Source organism: Cyclopterus lumpus, chromosome 17 (genome assembly GCF_009769545.1).
Source record: "Cyclopterus lumpus isolate fCycLum1 chromosome 17, fCycLum1.pri, whole genome shotgun sequence".
NCBI lineage: Eukaryota > Metazoa > Chordata > Actinopteri > Perciformes > Cyclopteridae > Cyclopterus > Cyclopterus lumpus.
The window spans coordinates 3382865-3401621 of record NC_046982.1 but is presented as its reverse complement, the minus strand read 5'-3'; the positions used below and the strand labels follow the sequence as shown (position 1 = coordinate 3401621).

General features: G+C 41.1%; 1 long non-coding RNA gene across 1 annotated transcript; it reads left to right on the top strand.

Annotated features, from left to right (window-relative positions):
- Window positions 1-1353: 1353 nt before the first annotated feature.
- LOC117746764 lies at window positions 1354-3453 on the top strand. The gene is made up of 3 exons (XR_004611353.1): window positions 1354-2498; window positions 2588-2727; window positions 2833-3453. It is a non-coding gene; the product is annotated as an uncharacterized LOC117746764 (long non-coding RNA).
- The last annotated feature ends 15304 nt before the right edge of the window (window positions 3454-18757 follow it).

Genomic DNA, 18757 nt, shown 5'->3' with positions numbered 1-18757 from the left:
ATGGAAAGGGCTACAAACAGACTGTTGGACTCTTCCCTGAAGGTGGACGATCAGTGGCCCTGAGCTGTGTTTTGTGCAATGTTGTTTACTTAGATCAGTGGTTCTCAAACTGTGGGGCGCCGAGTTATTACATGTGGGGCGCGGGGGCAGTGCGGAGAACTTCACATATTACAAAAGTATGTGTAAATGTTTACATTACGGTGTTCACAGCTTACGCGTGTTAATACAGGCTGAAATGGGAGAGTTGTGTGAGTTTCTGCACAGATGGTGCGCAGACCACGGCAGGGAACAGGGAGGGCTTTCAGGTGCTGATCAAGAGTGTCTCTCCAAATGTGCAATGGACACACTGTCATTCACAGAGAGGCGCTAGCAGCCAGACTACATGAGGTTTTGACCAATGCTATCAGCGTGGTCATTTTCATAAAAACAAGACCCCTGAAAGCACGACTGTTTTCTGCACTCTGTGGAGAGATGGGAGCAGAGCTTTCAGCTGTTTCAAAGCAAAGCTTGGTGGCTCTCACGAGGAAAAGTGTTGTCGCGAGTCTTTGAGCTCAGAGACATTAAACATCTGTCTTATGCATGACATGTCATACAGGACAGTACAATATAATTGACATTGTACACATTATCCATACACATATTATTCTGCAAAGAGGAGATAGACTCAGTTTCTCATTTATTTTATCTTTGTAACGTTACACATGCATATACTTTTTGGAGTCAAACTTATTAATTCAATTATAATTATTAATTTGCAGGCAAGTTTTCTGATGATGAATTTCTGATGAAATTGGCCTATCAGTGACATATTTGGAAAGCTTAATGAATTAAATCTTCATCTTCAAGGCAGAGAGCAGCACCTTCCTCAGCTGATAAGATCAGCAGTTTCACTCAGAAGCTGGAGATGTGGGACAGGCGACTCGATGAAGGGAATATTGATTCCTTTGAGAATTTGAGTGAATTTGAACTAATACCGATAAAACTTGATGGCTCACACATATCTGCATTAAGTTTGTTTTGCACCGGTTGCACGTTATTGTTTTGAAAAGATAATTATAGGTAAAACTCTTTATTGCCAAATATTTTAACTTGTTTTATTTAGTTTTTCACAGGTTGCACTTTGTTATTATCTTGTAAATATATCCAGTGTAAAACATGTTAATTGCTGCCACAATAAGCTATTTGCCAAATATTTTTTTGCACAACTTTATTTGCATTGTTCTAACAAAGTCATTGCACTTTTTATTTGTTTTTGTCTGATGGAGCAATCTGGTTTAATTAAAAGTGATTGCAATTTTCTTTATTCTATTATTTGAAAAAGCACAGATGGAGGAGTCACAAAAAACATTTTGTTACAATTTTGTTGGGGCGGTGGGGCACCAACATTTTTCTTCCTCCGAAGTGGGGCGCGACTTAGATCAACCAAAAAACGGCGATGAAAAAGAAGGGATTTCACGTTTGACTCGTTTGCCAGACGTTTCCTTGCCATCTCAAGGGCGCATGTGAACGAAGCAACACGGCGCCATGGGAACCGGCTGATGGGGAACAGAGCTACAGCTGAGTATGCATTATTCTAAGCAGGGTGTGAATATGTGCTCACAATAGCAAAGTGACAAAATGTACCCCATTTTGAATTGAAATGCATCTCCTACCCAGATTGTATCTAGATATGATCTAACCTGATAATATTTACTGTATTGTGTGTCTCCAATGTTCACAGAGCCAGGATTGAGGTCCAGCTCAGCCAACCAAATATCACACCACCTCTCGTTGGCATTGCAGCGAGTCACCTTTTTCCACCATTTTGTTAGCCATTGCCTCATCAATGGCTTAGCTGCAATATTATTATATATAAACTAGTATAGTGCCGCTTTCATACTTGTTGTCGGACAAAAATGGTTGGTCTGGTCTTGCCTCTATCCACGGGTGTCTTGAATATCCAGTTTGACAAGCGTTCTTGCTAGTAGCTAGTGATGGGTCCAGCAACACCGATGCGTTGGCGCATGTGTCGAGCTCATAGAGCGAAACCCCGTGTCCGTGCGCATATCGCTTTAAGAAAGTCACGTGACCGATACAGCTGCTGTTTCGCCTGTCACTGAGGCGCCAAACTGTGTTTATAAGGAAGCGCATCTGTCAACGGGATGCATCTCTGCCAAAAGAATCACAGATCTTTTGAAGCGCAATTCTTCCCTTCAAGCCATGGAGCCCGAGAGAAAAAGAAAGGTTTCCGTCGTGTGGGACCATTTTGATCTTATATCGGCAAATAAGGTATTTGTTTTTATTTCCTTTCATCCTGTTCCTCTCAGTTTCCGCTTGATCTATCAGAATTAAAATTTGTTTCAAAGTTTAAATGATTAATTTTATTTTCTGGAGGTTAAATGTTGCATTTGTTTGACAGAACGGTCCTACATTAATAAAAGCACCTCGTCAATGCTGAGGCATTACAGAGAGAGGCATGAAAATGAGGAGGTCACAAATACAGCAAGAATAAAACACAGGTATACAGACATTTTACAACTTCCTCATGGTCACTTAATTGATAATTAATTAATATTATTTTTTTATTACTTCATTTCTGACCGTCAAGCTTCCAGGAAGCATGCGTTGGACCAGGCAGTTCTCAATTTCATTCTCAAGGACTGCCAACCCCTCAGCATTGTTGAGAGTGTGGGGTTCAGGGAACTGCTTCAGGTCCTTGAGCCATCATATGTTTTGCCAACCAGAAAGGTTTGTATAGAAAATATCTATAGAAGTAGTTGATATATTCAATTCATTTAATATTTAATTTAAATATATTGATTTGCTTTTGGTTTAACTTGATTTAATTTTCAGAAATGGTGGCCAAAAAATATGAGGAGGAACGAGAACGAGTGAAAATGGAAGTACACCACTGCTTCCAATCTGGAGTCATTAAGTGTGTTGACCCTATCAACACTTCTAGACCCCAGATTTAAATAACTCGGGTTTCGTAGTTCCTCCAAATGCAGTGAAGCAGTCAGTACAAATCTGAATGTGTGGCTGTAATTGGGCGCACATCGACTGAGCCACAGCCTGGACCTTCTTCACAACAGCTATCGGCACCCACTTCAGGCTTGTTATTCAGTTTTATCAGTTTATTTGTGCATTTATTTGCTTGCAAATCATGTACTAAAATGCCAATTTGTTGTTTTTTAGATAACCTGTGGAAGCACCTGGATGAGGAAGTTGGCAGGCAGACCACCAATGTCACAGCCGATGCAATCATTGAGGTTCAGAAATACATGGTAGAGGGCAACATTCCAAGGTCCCAGGATCCTTTGAAATATTGGGACAACCAAAAGCACACATACCCAAACCTCTTCCGGCTGTCCCTACAATTGTTGTGCACACCAGCCTCATCTGTGCCATGTGAGCGGGTGTTCTCTAAAGCTGGAGAACTTGCGTCAAAGAAACGTAATCGCCTGAATGCCAAGACATTGGAACAACTTCTTTTTTTGAATAAAAATGTATAAAAGAAAATCCCCTCCCTGCCTCAAAGACAAGTACATAAGCATCCTCACATTCACATGTTAAATATATAAAGATATCAAATATATTTTAAACTTAAATTAAGATACAATATACAATATAAAATACAATAACTTAAATTATATTATTGTATATACTAGGTCATTAAATCAGTAGAGCCTGTCAACTAGGTTGCCTGTAATGATTTATAAGATCCAGCAGGTGACAGTATCAATACAGTTTGGGTAATGTGCCGCAACGCTTCATGAGGCCTCATCTACCCACCACTACTAGTAGCTTAGCCGCTAACTGGCAAATGGCAGGTTCCTCCTCCCCTCCCCCCCAGCACCAAAGGATGAGCAAACTCAAGGGTATAGTTAGTATAGTTAGTAATATACTTTATTGTCTCCAGACTGTGCCTCTGCTCCCCTCTCTCGTGCCTCCATCTGTATGCACCATATATAGGGCAGAGTCACCCATGCCTTGATTCCCTGTAGCTGAGGCCAATTAGGCCTATTCACGGCACCGGTTCCCTGAACCACTCCCCTACACCCCTCCGCAGCTGAGCCTAACCACGTCCCAGCCACCACAGGCAGCGTGCCTGCTGTTGTGGAAGTTGAGTGATTGCGTGATTTGGCCGAACGGAATATATTCCGTCCTCGATACCTTTTAGGCGAATTTTCACCTGTAACTTCATGTGGTCGAACATTATCCGATTGCAATCTGATCACCCAAAAGCCATTGAAATGCAAGTTGTAAATGAGGTCAAAAAACACAACCAAAACCAGCTGGTATGTTTGTTTTTTTTTTTGGGGGGGGGGGGGGGGGGGGGAGTGTGCTTTTGATCTACACTGTATTCCGACAATAAAATGCGAAAATGGACATGGAGGAGCTGCTCAGGAGCTACACCTTAAGAAACAAAAGGAAACTTATTGCATAATCCATTGTTTGTATAAAACTAACAAACACAAAGTAGCATTGATGCCTTGCAAGAAAGAAATGTATGAGCATTAGCTGGTGCAACATGTCAACAGATAAAAAATAAATAAATAAGTTAAACCTACATGGGGATCTGAACCCTGTACCTGCTATTTTGAAGCTGCTACACACTGCCATCACGCTGTTCACCTACATCTGTACTTAACCTGCGCCTGATTCCATAGATTCCTCCAACGCTCTATTGGTAGCGTAGAAAAACATGTTCTCCCTTTTGGGGGCTGCGAAGATGCAGCCAAGCAAGATCCTCCATTACCCTTCACACCGGCTGCAAATGCTTCATTCAAATGTCACTTTCTTTTTGGTAAGAGTGTGACTGTGGGACAACATTGGGCAAGCAACTGTATTGCAACACATTTTTATTGCGGGGGTGTGTGAAAAGCTTTTTTTCCCCCCTTCAGGTAAAACGGAATATGTGTGCTTACTGACTGGCCTACAATTTTCCAATAGAGGATGTACTGTATCTGCAGCCATTAGACAGTTGATGCACTAATGCGATTACATTATTCATCAAAAGACCTTTAGGTGTAGATGTGTGGAGCCGGAAAAGGCAGGAGCAGATGTTTGATCAGTACACAATGAATGCGTCAGCAGGCAGGATTATCTTTTCATACACAAGCACTGATTAACCTTGAGGGGCATTTACATTACATTACATGTCATTTAGCTGACGCTTTTATCCAAAGCGACTTACAATAAGTGCATTCAACCATGAGTACAACTCAGAACAACAAGTACAATTTCTTCAATAAAAGTTAAACAACAAAGTGCTATCAGTAAGAGCCATATAAGTGCTACCAAAGTGCTACTACGGCTCTACCTTCCCTATTCAAGGTATAGTCGAAAAAAAGATGTTTTTTTAGTTTGTGATGGAAGGTGTAGAGACTTTCTGCTGTCCTGATGTCAATGGGGAGCTCATTGCACCATTGAGGAGCCAGCACAGCAAACAGTCGTGACTTTGTTGAGTGTTTAGCTCACAGTGACGGAGCTACAAGCCAATTGGCAGAAGCCGAGTTAAGTGAACGAGCTGGGGTGTACGGTTTGACCATGTCCTGGATGTAGACCGGACCCGATCTGTTCGCAGCACGGTACGCAAGTACCAATGTTTTGAAGCGGATGCGGGCGGCCACCGATAACCAGTGAACGTCGCGGAGGAGCGGAGTAGTGTGGGTAAATTTCGGGAGGTTGAAGACCAGTCGAGCAGCTGCATTCTGGATGAGCTGTAGAGGTTGAATGGCATTAGCAGGTAGACCTGCCAGGAGGGAGTTATTAGCCACATTCTGAGTGAGAAGGGGTCGTATTCTCCTGATGTTGAACAGCATGTACCTACAGGAGCGTTTACAGTACATTAATTTTTTTATGTTATATCTTTTCAACTTTTTCACATTGTGACATTGCCCACATAAATCCCCAGCAATCAAGTCATGCTTTAGTTGGGTCAAATATACATACATAATGAAAGATCAGACTATAGAAACCACAAACTACCACTATGTATGGCGATGGCAGGGGTCACATGCTGCGCGTGAGCTTCCAGGGAGCTGGCGATGGCCAGATGGATGCGGTCTCACACAACATTACATTACCATGCAACTAACAGAGTTACATAAACACATTCATATTCATTGAATGTGTTTATGTAACTGTAAAGCTGTTCATCTGTACACATGACATTTATTGCATCTGTCCATCCGGGAGAGGGATCCTCCTCTGTTGCTCTCCTGCAGGTGTCTTCCCTTTTTTCTCTGTGAAAGGGTTTTTTCTATTTCTTGGAAGTTGTTTCTGATCCGATGTGAGGTCCTGGGACAAGGATGTTGTATGTATACAGATTGTAAAGCCCTCTGAGGATAATTCATAATTTGTGATATTGGGCTATATAAAATAAACTGAATTGGAATTGAATTGAACTAAACTGCACACATTTTTTCTCACGGATCACATTCGCTGCTACAAAAGTACTTTGTTAGGTCAGGCAACAAAACTAGGCTACTTGTTTAGGTTTAGTAAAAAAACATTATGAGTTGTCGTAAAATGAAACTGAAACAAACACAAATGTAACAAAACTATTTGGTTATATTAAGGCAACAAAATGACTTGTTTAGGTTTATTCAATGAAAATAACTGGCTATGTTTCGGCAACAAAACCACTTGGTTTACACAGGAGACAAACAGCAGTCTCACCCGTTTTGACACAACCCAGAATTACTTCCTACAGGGATTCACTGAAACACATTAGTCATAAACGTCAAAAGCAAAAAGGTAATCCACTCTAAATGTAATTCACAATGCAGTTTTGTTGTACGGGAACGTAACTTTTCGGAGACAGGGCTGGAGGTACAGTTTCTTTTTGCGGACTTGTATATCAAATCAACATTCCAGTGGCAGAACATCCCAACATGTAATATGAATCTTTCGTTCTTCACGCCACACCAACATAAGTCAGTGCAGTGGCGGCTGGCCAATAGAGGGCCACGGGGCCTGGCCCCAACCACCTTGAGCCACAAAAAATAAATAAAAATAAAGTATAAAAATATTAGAATAATAATATTCATTATATTTATACATTATACAAATTGTCAAAATTTGTGTTTTGGAAATATGGAATATCTATAGTATATTTGTAAAATAGGATATCTCAGCAAAATATATGCTTTTCCTGAACTTCCTGCACATCCCCTCCGCCTGTCTGCATGTCTCAGCTGAGCTGGGGCCGAATCGTTCTGGCCCAGAAGAGACGGGTCTAAGAAGCAGTTTAGCCTATTACTGATTAAAGATATAAATGAGTGATATAAAATTTAGCCAATCAGTATCCTAAAATAGGTTCAGCTTTGTGCCAAAGTCATCTGGCCCAAAGCTGTACGCTCTCGTCAGATGCCTTTCTTTCTTTCTTTTTTTGGAGGCCAGCGGGAGCAGTTCTCTTCCAAGAAGACCCGAACCGGTAAAATCAATGGGGACAGATCCAGCATGGACAGTGATGGGAGTAAGGGACATGAAGCACTTGTCAGAAGAATTAAGAAAACATGAACACCAGGACACACATGGATAACTCCTCAAGCAGCCATATTGGGCAAAGTGAAAGCCACTACCAGCTGGACGACGGACACAGGATTGAGGTGAAGAAACACAATGAAGAGGTGGATAAAAACAGGCACATTTTAACCCTAACAAGGTTCATAGGGGCATCTTAAAACATATATATATATATATATATATATACATATATATGTATATATATATATATATATACATATATATATATATATATATACATATATATGTATATATATATATATATACATATATATATATATATATATATACATATATATACATATATATATATATATACACATATATATACATATATATATATATATATATATATACATATATATACATATATATATATATATACATATATATACATATATATATATATACATATATATATATATATATATATATATATATATATATACATATATATATATATATATATATACATATATATATACATATATATATATATACTGAATTGTATGGATAAGATGTCTTTATAAATGTTAAATATTTAACTACAAAATAGAAATGCGTGTTTGATACTTTGTTGCATTTAATCATACTGGCATGTTTGCTGCCTCCACTGAGTCAGTGCCCCACTTGAGCCTCCCGGGTCTGTGTTATGGGTGTAGCCGGAGGAACTGGACCCAAACGCCAACAATTTGTCAAAAAAGGCAACTTTATTGCTCAATCCAGGGATTATTCCAAGCAGAAGAATCAAAAAGACAGACTCACATGTGCTCTGTAGCGATCAAAACAAGACAAAGTGACAAAGGGGAATGACACAAACAGGGTTTAAATACACAGGGCTGGTGCAGGTGATTAGACACAGGAGGAAACAATCAGGGACATGGCAGACAATCACTGGGACAGGAAGTGCAGGGAAACAGAGGGCACGAGAGACAGGGACTTCAAAATAAACAGGAAAAAAGACACACAACTATAGATCCTGACAGTCTGTACACACCACTTCAGCTCTAAGGTAGAAAGGGTCGTCCTCCAACTAGATTGGAGGTTCGATCCTCAAAGCCATGTCGATGTGTCCATGGGAAGACACTTAACCCTGAATTGCTGTGCCTGTGGTGTTTGAATGGGTGTAAATGGGTTAGTTAGTCCTGATGTGCAGGTGGCACCTTGCATGGTAGCCCCTGTCATCATGTATGAGTCGGTGTGAATGGGTGAATGATGTCATGTAGTGTTTAAAGCGCTCTGAAGACGAGAAAGGCACTATACAAGTACAGGTCCATTTACCATTGGCTGATAGGTAGGAGTGATCAGTGTCACACATTATTGGGCATTAATGTACTGTTGAGGGAACAGGATGCTCGGTAAATACATACAAAGTATTATAATGAAATGTGGTAATTTGATTAAATGCTGCATTATTTGCTGAATTACATAATTGAATATGATTAGATATCTTTTATAAGATTATAATGTGCACATTATAAACTACAATAATACAAGAGCCCCCTATAATGACCACAACATGAGATGCAAATGCGGAAGCCATCTTAATTGCAATGAATCAATATTGATTAATCACCAATACAAGCAACATAAGTAGACGAGTAGCCTGACTCTCACACAAAGTCAGACCAAATCATGCTGGTTCACCAGAAACTCCGTCAGTTCACAATCCAGCGGGACCCCTCCAGCAGCGACCAGTCCACCTTGGACAGACCCAGACCCGGTTTCAGTGCACAGCAGAAGTTGGAGGTTTTCTAACGGGACTCTGGTGCTATGTGCACTTTTGTCCACAGGGACCGCCAAAATCAACACAGTTTGCACCACAACCATTATGACCATGCTTTAAGTGGACTCCAAGTAATAAAGTACTTTCAGGAATTTTTGTACAACTATAAAATGAAAAAGATTTAAGTTACAACTGCGAATTTCTGTATTTAATAAATAAAGTGTTTATGTGCTGATCATAAATGTCCCTTTTTTGCCACCGACACTCTCATACTTAGACATTTTGGAAAGCCTGCCTTATTTATATGGAATGATAAATGATAAATACAAATGTGTCTCTGTCCACCATGGTTATTGTAACGAATGTCTGTGAAGGACATTTTTTACATTATCCTCATCGTGGACCTAATGTGGCAGATTCAGCCTTTAAGTGAAAACAATACTTTATTACATGTTTTCACTTAAAATGTGTGTATAAGTGCCATAAAGTTCCAAAAGGTACACGCAATAATGTATAACCAATGCAGTTTGCTTTTTTAAATGTTGTTGAGTCGAACGTTCATGAAGTTTATTAAGTCTGAATATTAAACAGTGTGAACACTTTGTAAATCGATAACATGGAGGTAAAGAAAATGTGCCTGCAAACATACCTCATGACCTATATGGAAATAAATGTGGCTCATAACAATGCCACTCCCTCACTTACAACAGAAACCCATACAAATCAACATGAAAGACGTTTGTTTGAAGACAAACTTAAATAATAAGAAAAGAGGGCCAATCCTGGGGTCGAGGTTCATTTTACTCATTTTCTCAGTCTGATGATGGATTGATACCAAAAGTAGCAACACTGTGATACCTTGTTTCTTGTGATTCAAGCTTCATGTGCAAAAAAGCTGTGTTTTACACAAATAACAAGATTTGTCTTCTTTAAACTGCTGCTGAACAATGACTGTCAGTATTGTGACAGCGTTGGCTGGCGCCACCTACTGCAGCCCTCAGCCCCCACAGTGGCTTACTGAAAACAGAACTAGAAGAACAATGGGATATTTGAGGGCTGTCCACTACAGCTGTAATCCAAAAAGGCTGTTCAAACATATTCCAGTTAAAAAAGAAAGAGCACACAGAGCTGAAACAAAAGAGGAAGGAAGTGGGGGCAGCCACAGTAAGAAAACAGATTTCACTGAATACCGGTAATTCCCTTCAGAAAGGCACAGTCGGGTACTGACGGAAGCATACAGGGTACGTGGGAGGAAAAACACACAGTTAGCTGGTTTCACTGAACTGCTGCGAAATAAGATCTAATTCACGACTTTTTTAAAGAAAACTGTTTGAGGAATTCATCTACGTATATACTGTCAATCTCGCCACTGTATGTTAAATATGGAGCTAGAGGCCATAATCAATGAGCGGAGCTTAGCATAGACAGGGGGATTCAGTTTGCCTTGGCTCTTTTAGTTGTATGTATATATATATATATATATATATATATATATATATATATATATATATATATATATGTAAAGGTGTTATTTTTGTTTCTTTACAGCATAGCATGTGAGTGGAGCAACAGACCGCAGGGAGCATCACCTTAGCTCTCACTACCGCTCACACCTTGATTTTGAAGCACGCTCAATGAGCCCGACCCAGAATGTGTCTGTGTATTGCCCACGGTGGCTGCGTGGGATCGTTTCAGACTTGTGTGATCCAAACATTTCCAATAACTTCACTGCGTCGTTAAGTCCAAAATATTCAGCTTCAATCCATCTTTGTTGGTGTTTAGCCTTTTAATAACAACATTTTCACTGCTGTCAAAAAACAGTTTGCTTTCCCGCTCGCCGCACACCAAGGGAGGCACTGACAAGTTACATTCATGAAAGAAGGTTTATGGAAATTCTCACTGGCTTTTTCAGCATTAAGCATACCCTTAAGCCACAAACGTTTACAGTTTTTGTTTGTGCATGTATTAAATTAAAGAAATATGTTAATAAGTAAGATTTAATAAGTTAAACACATAGTGCTATAAATAGTATGGACCACAAATCTAAAAGGCACCTGGGCCAATAACATATATTTTGATTTTAAACTGTGTTCCTCTTGCTTTAGAAGCCACCTGAAAGTCTTTTTGTGAGTGATTGTGAGTGCTGAAAGCGCAGCAAAACTTTAACAATACAGAGGGGCTGATGGGAACCGTTGTAACTTTCTCAACGTGTTCCGCAGGTCCTCGTTTTCTGCAGTGCAGCCACTTTGCCTTGATGTGACCTGCTTTTAATGAAAAATACCAGAAGTGGCAGAAAGTCTGCACTTGTACATTGTGAGCACAAAACACCATTGACAGCTAGCACCTTGCTTTTAATTGGACAGCATCCACTTGTCTGGCTGCGGCGGCATCGTCACTGGATGATTTATCACACTTAGATGTCTTCTATAACTCAGTTGTTATTTCTCCAAATTATCTTTCCCTCTTGCTCCCTCAGTACACATTTACAGTGACAACAATCTGCATCACAATACTCTACCTGCTGTGATTGGTTCTACAACCAGCTCCTTCCTGTGCTCAAGGGGACCAAATAGTGGAATGATGTGTGGTAACTATCACCTCTGTAAGTGCTGAGATCACCCCGACAGGAAGGAGATGCCTTCAGCAGTCGCCTACCCCTCAGCAGGGTCAAGTAGAGGTGGCCGGGGCCTCATCGTAACCACATGCTGTATCAGGCTGCTGGGTTAATGGAGGTAAAGGCTGGTCGACAGAGGTGTTGCAATCATTACAATTGTAATTAATGGTGTCCTGAAACACAAAGTACATGTCGTGAGAAACCAGTGTTCAGTATAAAGAAATCTTTAAAGCAGAGCATTTTTTCACAATTATTGAAAGCCCAAGATATTATTTTCGATGTCCCATTTAGTTATCACCCCACGCTGTGACAGGAAGCATTGTTGATTCAGTTTGGGAAGTGTCTATATTTTTATATTTTCACTTCAAACTGAAGCGTCATGGTCACTGCAATTGTCCAATTTCTCAAACTGTGCTTAATACAAAATTTAGAGCATATCTATCGCCTCCACGCGGCTCGTAACGTGGCAACCGTTAAGCTGGCGACTCGCGGATAACAATGCAAAGAACGGCAACAGTGCTGAGCGAACTACCGGTGTTAACCCAAAGGGAAACTGGAGGGTGGGCGCTACGCCTCAGTGACAACGGCGTCCAGACCGATGTATCGCGTCTATAACCGTATCCTCGCAGTTGGGAACATGTACTAACATTTGCAAGAAAAAATGCCTTGACTTTGTGAAGAAAGCACAGAGAAACTCATATTACAACACACTCAGAGGGAGAGCAACATCATTCTGTGCTCAGGCAGACATAACGCCACTATATCCTAACCTAGAGAATAGAGAACCTTTTAAATGTCCAACCCTGTTTCTATAAGCCATGCCATGTATTCATGAAAATGATTTATCTCTCTTCTACACCTTTTACATGTGAACATGTGCATGCCAGAGACATTGAGAGCTACAATTAAAATCAGTTTCCTATGCTTTCAAACCTAAGGTCAGGGTTGGGAAAAATGTTCAGATGTGTTTAGAAATTGCCTTATAAAAAGAGAGGTGACACTGCCACCTACTGCAATTGCTATTTTTAAGACTCAAACTTAACCAGCATCACTATCTTTTCGATGACCAATACATCAGTATTAAGTGATAAGGAATCATAAAACACGGGACGAGATGTTAAAACTATCCATTGTGCCAATAGATGGTATGCACTCACATGAACTTTGCCGTGATGTTGACAGAGTGGCATGGGAGGTTTATTTCTTAAACTGGGTTAAGATGTCAATTTTGGGATACATCCTCAGTAGTGTGCCTTCGAATCAGTGGGTGTTTCAGCCTTTAATCACTAAACACCCTCAACAAAGGTGGCCACCTAAAGGGTGATCAAGCCTTAGCTTGTGTCCCATGCCCAATTAAGATTTCCCACGGGACTATGCCAGGCAGGGGCGTCCTCTTCCCTTAGCCAGCCCTACAGCTGACCGCATACCTCATATGCCGTCCTCAAGTTGGAGGGATCTGAATTGGGTTCTCAGGTGGGGGGAGGGGGTCATGAATTTATAGCCCAGAAAGGGTCCTTCCGTTTGATCCAGATCCACGGGCTGCCTCTTTCAGCTGCTTGAGAAACTGCTCTGACGGTCTGCCGCAGAACCTGTCCATGGATTCCAAGTTCTTTCAGCAACCTGATGGTGGAAGAAGCCACAAATCCTCTGCATCCCACTTCAACTGGCCAGACTTTTGCATTCCAGCCACGCTGAGTTGCGTCTGCTGCCAACTCTGTGTAACGCAGTTTCTTACGCTCGTAGGCCTCTTCAACATAGTTTTCCACGGGACTGCGGGCTCTATGATGTACACAGCCTTTCGTGAAGGGAACCAGAGTACCATGTCTGGCCTAAGGTTGGTAGAAGCAGTCTCAGGTGGAATAAGTGAGTTGCATAACATGAGTAATATGACATGCTATTAATTTAAGATAAATATATCATCATATTCCTAACTCGGCACATAGAGAGACACTGATTGAAGTGCAGATAACAGGCAGCTTGCCTGATTGTGTGCATTGAGTTGGGCTTGCACTGCAAATGTCAGCCTCGCCCCACCTGTATGACCCAATAAGCCCCTCAACAAAACACCTGGCCAGCTCCTACATGTATTTCAATCAGATAGAGGCAATACATGAGACAGGGATGGAGAGACATGAGGCAGAGACAGGCATCCAGAGAGCATTTCATTCAGTGTACATTTTATGGGCGAGTAGCTCATTTGAGGATAATCGGTTTACTGTACTGTAAATGATGTGCAAGCACAGGCACAATAGCGCGGGTGCAGAGACAAAACGGCAACGGCCTCGCAAAAGTAAAACATTGCTGTATCTTACAAAGGCAAAACAGAAATGCTTCTGGCCAACTACTTTTGAAACAGTAAAAGAGTCTCTCTTTAAGCGCTCTCCATCTGTCCAAATGTATTAAGCAGTGGAACAACAGATACGAGCTGCATGCACTCGACTCAATAATCACCGAAACACCTAGTAAGAAAATGTCAAAAAAAACATGAAAAGACCTTGTGCATGAACAAGTGATGGTTGTACCGCCATCAGGGATGCACATTAGTTTAAAGTATTCTTTTTTCTTAGAGGGTAATGAATATTCTGCCTGTTCAAAATAACGGGGATAAGATATATACTGTATTTACACAGATAAAGGATGGAAGTCAAGTCTAGCAGATGTACATGCACCATTTCAGGGCTACAGACACTTCTCAGGCTTCGCCTCAAAAGATTTATATTTGAGTCAGTTGACTATTTCAAATGGTATGACAGCAGCATGGTGTGTTTGTTCATCAAGGAGACAAAAGTCGAGCACATGGCTACGGAGGCCCTGAGAGGAGAGTGAGAGAAAATATTCTAGTGATCTATTTTCTAAGTCTGAGTGAGTGATAGATTCACAGCTGCTACAAGGTTAGCAAATGCTAATCAATCGTTTAACACGGTTCTGTCAACCTTTGCTGTTCATTGCGAGGACGAAAATTAAGTTTAAAGCAAAGGTTATAAATATCCTTATTCTCTGTTGTTAGATGTCAAGCTGCAGCTAGCAACAGCTAGCTTAATTAAAGCCTGGAACCAAGGGGGAGGCAGCTAGCCTGGCTCTGTCCAGAAGTACCAGTACCTCTAAAGCTCACAGATTAGCACATTATCTTCTTTGTCTAATTCGTACAGTTTTTCAGGTGAGTGAGTGGCTGGACTGGCTATACGTTGTTTAACTGAATCTAAGGATTTTGAACCCACTGTCTCGGCTGTCTCTGGTTCCACAAGTATTATGCTAAAAAGACGACACCTGTATAAACTGAAAAGATGAGGAAGACGCAGCATTAGACATGCTCACTGATGTCCCTCATTGTCAATGTCGGGGTGTCCTCCAGTCAAACTCGGGGTGTCCTCCAGTCAGCTCCAGTTCTCTCATCTCCTTTTTTTTCTAGAATCGCACAAAAGGACAAGACACATTACGGTACATTTCAAGAAGTAAACCTCTAGTAATTGACAATGAAATATCAAATTAAACGTCGGTATTAGTACTTATTGTTTCCGTGCCAACACAATTCTCCTGCAATGAACACATTGTGCCTTCATTACAAAATCAGACTACTTTAAAACTTATTCAGAATTTAACTGTCTGGGTACAGTGTGTCCCTTTTTTATGGAGGGTGAACTATCCATTATTCAGGGGGTGAATACAGGAAAATCAATGCTTTAGCATATTAAGTCAGGGATAAGAAGGATGTCTGCACTCGTAAAAACTGGGATTAAAAGTTTAGCAAGTACTGTGGAGCTGCACCGTCTCTCCGACAGTAAAAAGAAACAGACTACAGTGCTGACAAGACAGCGAGAGAAATTACAATGTTCATTAAGCTGTCTTTAGATCCTCACTCATGGGAGCAACGTCTGACACGCTGGTTAATGCTGCATTGCACACACACACACACACCTGCACACACAAACACACACACACACGGACAGAGAATACACATCCATGAACAAAAAAGTATGGGCCATCAATATGACATGTTTTGTGATATAAAGGCAAATCATAAAGTTAAAGAAAACACGTTGCTTTCATCATATCTAATACTAGTGATGGGTCGGGGTTGTGCTGTTTGGACATGGTTACTGGTTAGAAGTACTTCCAATTGATCCTTTGGGGACCATGAGAATGAAAATACATTGTCTGAGAACCGTGAACATCTGTATTAAACGTTGGTGCCCATCCAACCAATAGTTCTAAAGACCTTTCACTTTGGACAAAGTCAACCTCATGGTGGCGCTAGTGGAACGGACAAGGGGCAAACTAGAGTCATTAGGATTCATCCTCTGTGGACCATGAATGTTTATACAATAGAAGTCCATTCAATACTGGTTCAGATATTGCAGTCTGGACCAAAATAGTGGACCAGCCAACAAACAGGAGGGGTGAAAGTAACCCACATTCATCAACCTGTCATGATCACATTTCCAACAAGAGACATCTGCTAATGTGAGGTCAACACAAACAACAAGTTACATTCACCAAGGCGGTTATGTTTTCGGCTTGGTTTATCTGTTCACTTGTTTTTACATTATTTCTCTTTCATAATATTGCGAGGTTGGGCATTTGTGCTGTGTTTATGTGGTGTTGGAATTACCTGAAAAATGTGTCCGTGACAAAGAAAATTATGTTGTTTAAGCAACAAAAAAAAACACATCTTCTTTGTAGCGTAGTTTTCCCATGACGACTTAAAGCTCCTGAAGCTCATCGAAGTTGGAGGAACGACTTCCCATCTCGGGAAATGGAACCATCCATTGAGCATGCGAATGCACCATTGTCTGCAAGATCTGAGTGCCATTCCAGTTTTCTTATAAACTGCTTCTAAATTGTTCCAGTGTTTGTGAACACAGGAGAAGTTTGCCTTCAGGGCTATCTGCCACAAATCTTAGGTTTAAACAACAATCCTACTTGCTAGGTGTAGGAAAAGATCAGTGTAGGTTGAAATCAACCTGAAGGCATACGTCTTCCACGTACTTAAGTGTGGCCAGAACCGACTTTTTAATCCGTGCTTGCTGGCTTTCCAAAGCTGTTTCGTTAGCTGCTGGCAAACTCGTCTTCTGCTGCAGCTGACTGTCTGATATTGAGTGCTGCTGGTAATTTCTTTGGAGAAAAAAAAGGAAAATGACAATATAAGTTGTGTGTTTCATGAGTTTACTACCAAACACACAGGCAGCAGGTCAAACAGATGTGACTTCTGTAAACTCTGCTGGCATAGCGGTGTTTGTGCGCATCTTTACTTCCTGAACACACAGTGCTTGTAGATCGCTGTCGATGATTTCAGATGTCATTTCCTTCTCATTTAAAACCAAACAAATTATGATTGGATGGATGTTTTGTGAACCGGACCAACAGACAGACATCTCTTCCGTCTCAGTGCAAGCATGGCTAAACACTGGAGAAGATGAATCCAAATGCAATATGTTCTTAACATGCCTCCACTTAAAGGCTTGCACGATAAAAATGTTGCCACGACCTGAGTTTCGGCTGGCAGAGATTCAACATCATAACTTCCTCCTCATCTGCTGGCTGCACTCGTGTTTCCCCGCCTATGCCACTTCATTAAAAGCAACAGGGCCAAATGGAGTGCAGCTGTTCTTAATTTTTGCCCATTTCCTTCCGACCGTTTACCCGTCATTCCACATCCTGCCCATTTCCCGTAATACTGGACCTCAGCGCATTCTCACCAGTTTCAATGGCAACACCAATCCACGCACCTGCTCTACATTCCCTAATTACTCACTGAGTGTTTACCTGCATGTTTCAACCAGTTCACAGCCAGGCGGTCTACTTTGCCTTCCAAGTCATACTGGTCTAGCTGGTCAGTCTTTTGACCGCTGCTTACCTTTCTGGACTTTCTACCGGTTTATGCATCTTTTTTTTGTCAGATCTGACTACTTCCCTGTAGTTGACCTCTGCGCTTCTCGTCATTTCAGTAAACCTACTCCAGGTGCCGTGTCTGTGGAGGGTGCTTTTGGGTCCAAATCTTGTTTTTCAGAGCCATTGCCAATGGGCCTCAATCATTTTTATTTCCAAGGATGCAAATTTAAAAACAGTGGCTTACAAAATGACTTAGCCCCCTTTAAAGTTAAGATTTGTTTAGATAACGAATGCTACTTTTTACATTCAGGATCTTTATTGCAAACCCATAATGCTACCGTAAAATGTGTGTTATAAGCCGATACTTTAAACCTTTTTTTCCTCAACTTTGACCCGGGCGGCTAAAATGAGGGTGCGGTTAATTTTGGGATTTATTTCCACCACCGCTCATCCCCAGAAATAAACATGTCGAATACACAACGTAACATGTACGACGCAGCTTTTAAACTAAAGTCTATCGACGTGGCCATTGTAAAGGGAAACCGAGCTGCGGCACTCGAACTTGGGATCAACAAGTCTATGGTTAGACGTTGGAAACTGCAGCAGGGAGAACATGCAAGAAGTCTCACAAAGCGTTCAGAGGAAGAAAATGACACTGGCCCGAACTAGAGTACGAACTAGAAGACTGGGTCAACACACAGAGAGCAGACGGCCGGGGTGTTTCCACAGTTCAGATTTGTCAGAAAGCCAAAAGCGATCAGAGGTGGACCATCGTGGTGTCTACAGTTCTTAAAACGAAAAGGCCTGAGCAGCAGGGCACGCACGACTCTGTGGAGCATTTTATTACCCATTAATATGGATGAGGTTCCACTTGCAGTATCTGTATCTGTAATACTGTTGCTGTTCAACTCTGATACAGAGGACAAAGACTTCTGTGGCTTCAGCGGGGACAGTAACGATGAAGAATAAAATGTGAGTGCATTTGTGCAGTGTACAGTGTATCTCTGATGTTCAAACAGGGTTATTTTTGTATTGCTTTGTTGCGTTCATTACCGGTGGTTGTTTCGAGAGTTTGT